Genomic DNA, 5,559 nt, shown 5'->3' with positions numbered 1-5,559 from the left:
TTTGGTCTCTGCACCAGGCTCTGTGCCGACAGCTCAGAGCCTGGAACCTGCTTCACATTCTGTGTCTCCCTCTCTCTGTCCCTACCCTGCTCACTCTCTCGCTATCAAAAATAAATAATACAGTTTAAAAATTAAAATAAAAAAAAAGAAATCACAAGCTAGGACTTCCCTTGGCTAAATAGGAAATCTCAGAGGTCAGAGACACTCAGGCTTTTTGTGACTCCTCACTTCCCTCTCAATACTCCATGTCCCCTTTTCCAACTCCAGGTTGGTCTGTACCCAATATTTATAAGACAGGTAAAATGGATCCTTTTTCTCTTGCCTCCTCTTATTTTATATTTGATACTACTGGTGGAAATAAAGTCTCCTTTGAGCAAAGTTGTGCATTACTTTATTTTTGCCTATTATGCCAGCTGAGACACCACACAGTCTGGGTGGGAGCAGGGTGGGGAGTTTGGGGTGTCTTTTCCTTGTGTGCTCCTCAAGCAAGAAAGTCACGGGGATCATCCGGATTCTCGCTAAAGCTGGGTCAATAATCCTGGGCTCTGTCCCTATGAACTGGGGTGAAACAAGATGTGAACAGCAAACAGAAGAAGCTTCTCACATTTTATCAAAATGTATTACAGAAGTGACTTGAATTCTTCAAACTGGGTACTAAAAACAATAGGGGGAATCTGCAGAATATGAACAAAGTCCTTTAAGCAGTTACAAACTTTAAAACTCTTTCATTTTTCTAGTTTTCATTATTGCTAGTGCAGCTTTTAGCTACATTGTGCATACCATGCAAACCTTTTATCTTTGTCTGAATGATTCTGCACATTTTATTGATCCTGCTCAAAACATGTGACTAATTACTTTAAGACCTTGTGCTTGGGAGCCAGTTTCCCAAAGCAAGCTTTCCCAGGGCTGTGTTCAGCCAACCTTGAGGTAGCATGCAAATACTCAGGCAGACAGCTGGATACTTGGATTTCCTAGACCAATGTTTTTCAACATGTGGTCCATAGACCAACAACATCAGAATCTCAGGATGCTATTTAAAGTGAAGATTATGAGGGGTGTCCGGGTGGCTCAGTAAGTTAAGCCTCCGACTTCAGCTCAGGTCATGATCTCTTGGTTTGTGAGTTCTAGCCCTGCATCGGGCTCTGTGCTGACAGCTCAGAGCCTGGAGCCTGCTTCCAATTCTGTGTCTTCCTCTCTCTATGCCCCTCCTCCACTCATACTCTGTCTCTCTCTCTATCTCTCTCAAAAATAAACATTAAAATTCTTTTTAAAAAAGCATCTCTCATGAGTAGCCATTGTTCCTGGCAAGAGAAATATAGTAATGAACAGGACAAATGTAGTCTCTGGCCTCAGGTAGCTTATATTTTAGTCAAGAGAAACCTGCATGCATATACATGCAGAAAAAATATACATATAGGCTGAGGAATAAAAGTAACAGGATGGTGACCTACAAAGTGAATTGGTTATAGGCGAGGGAGAGGGATTTACCTAGAACACTGAAAACAAGACCATCTGAGAGGTTTGGTTTGAGAGGTCCTCTGTGCCAAACATTCCATGCACAGGGAACAGTGAGAACAAGAGCCAAAGACGTGGAAAGGGGGTCAGTATAGTGAGAACCCTGGTGACCAAAGGAGAGCACACTAGAAGAGTCTTGATAATAAAGGAGGTAAAGCTAGAAGGTAACTCCATGAGTTTTGCGGTACAATTAGTCCATTATCTAACATGCTTGCCTAAAAACCATCTGATTCTCTGGGACCATAACTCACTTTCCATTTACCACTGATTAAACACCAGGCCTTTTACATCTTTGCAGAGAACTGACAGATTTTTGCCAGAGAGAGCAAAGAATCCCAAAGGCTATGGTTTTATTTCTCTGTGGCGTTTTACCCATATTGTATCTAACCTAGCATTTCAGTTTTCTTTGCTTTTATTTTTCGACTGATCTTCGACACATCTGTGTCTCATATCCTTACCTGAACCAACTCTGTTTTCTCCCTGGCTTCCTCACCCGGGAGTCAAAGGAATGTTGGAAAATCAGGCATTTGCAGTGGGAGAGACAGAAAAGAAGTATTCGCACGGGGGTTCAACACGGTCATTGGGTGCCTTTTAGAAAGAGGATGTGAAGGAGGGATGGTGGCCACAGAGAGACTGCTGAAAGCCTGTTTCAGTAGCCCATGTGAGAGGTAAAGCAGGTGGAAGAAGGGAGAGGTTCTGCGGAGGCAGAAAGAAACGGATCAAGTTGAGAACAAACTTTTAACCAGCTACTTACCAATGGGGCTCATGGGAGTAAATAAGTTTTGATGCAGGAACAGTGGGGGGAAAAGAGGGGAAACATCAAGAAACAATTCTATGAGAGCATGACATTCTTCGGAGGGAAATCCAGAGCCTGAGATCATCTTGTCAATCATGAAACAACCCACCTTTATGACGGGTGAGAAATAAGGCTCTTGGGGCCCTTTTTTCCAGTCCCACGTGGAATATCCAGACAGAATGATGGCAGAAAAATAAAATAGAAACTAATTTGATAAGAGCAGAAACTGAAGACTTCTTAATTTTCAGCCTTAAATAGGCTGTATTCAAGGCCTAAGCAGAAAAAACATGAGAACTTTTGAGAAGATACACTACACGTGCTTCATGGATCGACAAGTTGAGAGAAGCAAGAAATCTACTTTACTTAATATGTTTAGGAAACATATGAACCTACACTCAGCATTTTCTCTGGGCCACAATTTTCAGAAAAAAATTTAGGGAAGGAATTGTGGAATTTTCTATGTGTTTACTGGACCACTAGTAAATTCTATTTTAGAAGATTCACAAAATCGCCACATCACTGTCCCCAAGTTCATGTACTTTTTCAATTGAATTCCAATACAGTCGAGCGACTTTTCTTACATATTCCCTTCTTGTATCTCAGGAGCCAATCGATTTGTTTCCTCATTCTGTACTCTAGTTCTGACTTTTCTGACAGCAAAGCCATAGACTGTTAAGAGAGATTACTACCTGTACTTACCATAGTAGAGCCATACTGAAAGAGAATGTACCCTTTTCGAGGATGAGTTGAATTTTGTCCATAAAAGCATGTGTGCCCTCAAAACACCTGGAATCTGACTTATAAATGGGAAGCCCACATTCAGATTCAGCTCCCATGCATTATATGTCAAAGTTAAAATAAGCAGTGGTAAATTACAAAGACAGAATAAAGATATTCTGTCATTTTGGTACATGTAGTAAGGAAAGCACCAAAGAAAAAGGGCCCATATATCAACAGTAGCACTGCCATGAGCCTTCATAAGCAGGAAGCCCCAAGTGATTACTCAGTTCTGAAGGTCTGGACTTATTACGTAACATATCCATCAAAGCCAAGATGATGAAGGATAAGCAGCTTCTATGTGATTAATAGGTACAAGAGCACAAAACAAAGGAGATTAAGAAAGCCAATGGGTTTTATTGATAGAATCAGCCTCGTCTCTTACCAAGGCAAAATACTCATTCAGCCAGCAACCCACTAAAGCTGCTTAGAAAAATGCTTCTATGCCCCAGGTGAAGACCTGATATGCGCTTGTACACAACAGCACAGTTAGCAAATTCATTCATGAAGGTCGATGAGAAAGATTTGCTTGAACTAAAAATCATGATTTCTTAAGAGAGCAAAACAAGATAGTCTTACAATAAAGGGAAAGAATTTTATTTCATTTAATAAACACCCTGAGTTCAAGTGAACATTATACTGAAGCTTCTAAAGGTTCGATTAAGAAGGAACTCCAGGGGTGTCTGGGTGGCTCAGTCGGTTAAGCATCCAACTTCAGCTCAGGTCATGATCTCATAGTCCTTAAGTTCGAGCCCTGTGTCAGGCTCTGAGCTGTCCACACAGATTCTGTGTCTTCCTCTCTCTCGGCCCTTCTCCCGCTAGCGCTCTCTTCTCTCTCTCTCTCTCTCTCTCTCTCTCTCTCTCTCTCTCTCTCTCTCTCAAAAATAACATAAAAACGTAAAAATTTTTTTAAAAAAAGAATTCCAAGGGGCCACCTGGGTGGCTCAGTCGGTTAAGTATACGACTCTTCATTTCAGTTCAGGTCACAGTCTCATGGCTCGTGAGTTTGAGCCCTTCATCTGGCTCTGCACTGACAGAGTAGAGCTTGCTTAGGAGTCTCTCTCTCTCTCTCTCTCTCTCCCTCCCCATCTCTGATCCTCCCCCACTTGTGCTCCCTCTCTCTCTCTCAAAATAAATAAATAAACCTTTTTTTAAGGAGGAATTGCATAAACAATGCTAATCCAAGAAACTCCTTCCAGTTCTTTCTATGAACCGATTATTTTCCTGTGTGTGAGTCTCTCTATCTTATGGTAGCCAGGCTTACCAAGTAAAAACACAAAACAGTTACATTTGAATTTGAGATAAATGACATACAGTATCTATTATATGTGATAGCTTTTACCAGGTCTACAATTACTTGTTGGTCCCTCAAATTCAAATTTTACTGGGTTTCCTGTAATTTGTTCAGCAATCTAGTACATCTCTATGTATTCAGTCTTCTTGTTATCTACTGTTCTTAACACAAGTATAGATAACATTTGCACATCTGATATCCTTAGAATTATATGTTCCACTTGGCCATCAGGCACAGGCACAGACTCATCATAAACCTTCTTGTGCCCAGTGGCCTTCTGGTTGCCACTGATGCCCTCAGCTTCTCCCTACCAGCCGATATTGGGAATCATGCCCCATTCAAGATAACCTTTCTGCTGGGCTATAGTGACTTCTTACTCATGATGAATGATTTACTCCCCACCAATGGCACTCCCCTCATCAGTGTCTATTTGCCCTGTGTCTGTCCCTGATGGTGGTCACCTGCTGGAGACCATCTTTGTCACCTACCTGCTGCACCTGACCTCACCCAGTCCCCACCCATGCCTCGGTGGCTCCATTCTCTGCTCCTCTACTGCACCAGCCCAACAAAGTGCTGCACCACTGTACCCCAGAAGAGAAATAAAGACTTGGGCCTCCCCCTGCCCACCTGCCTGGTGTGAAGGAGCCTGTGGAGTTAGTGGGAAAGATGCCAAGTCCCAGAGAGGCAGTTAAATGGATGTCCTGGGTCAACAAGGGCCCAGCAGGAAGATGAGATTCAGAAGCAGCACTTGGTCAATCTGTGGGTGTAGTTCAGCCACATAATGGACACCTTGCTCTTCTGCCTCTACCTGCTTTTCATGGCCACCTCTGTGGTCACAGTGATCATCCTCTGGAACACCCAGGCATGAGGTCTATTTGCTCCTGCAGAGCCCAGCCCAGAGCTGCTTCTGGCTTCCAGACACCAGCCAGGTCTTTGCCCCTTGTTGAGTATCGACTGTCACAGCTCTGCCGCCTTCCATGCATCTCAACACAGCTCCACTGATCAGTCTCAGCCCACCTCTAGACATTTTCCTCTTGTATCTGCATTCTGTTGGCTTCCCTAAGTCTCTTCATGTAATTCTATGACCCCCTCATGTCTCCTGCATAGCAGTCCTACCTCCTCTCCTTCCTTTCTTATCCTAATAAATCATTCTGCAGGAAAAAAAATTTACAGAATT

The 5,559-nt window shown here is 42.8% G+C and overlaps 1 pseudogene; it reads left to right on the top strand.

Moving 5' to 3' along the window:
• The first annotated feature begins 4,593 nt into the window (after positions 1-4,593).
• Positions 4,594-5,250, top strand: LOC120246969 (annotated as a pseudogene).
• The last annotated feature ends 309 nt before the right edge of the window (positions 5,251-5,559 follow it).

The sequence above is a fragment of the Hyaena hyaena genome, unplaced genomic scaffold (assembly GCF_003009895.1).
Source record: "Hyaena hyaena isolate Hyena2069 unplaced genomic scaffold, ASM300989v1 scaffold_499, whole genome shotgun sequence".
Taxonomy (NCBI): Eukaryota; Metazoa; Chordata; class Mammalia; order Carnivora; family Hyaenidae; genus Hyaena; species Hyaena hyaena.
This window is presented reverse-complemented; position numbering and strand designations above follow the sequence as displayed.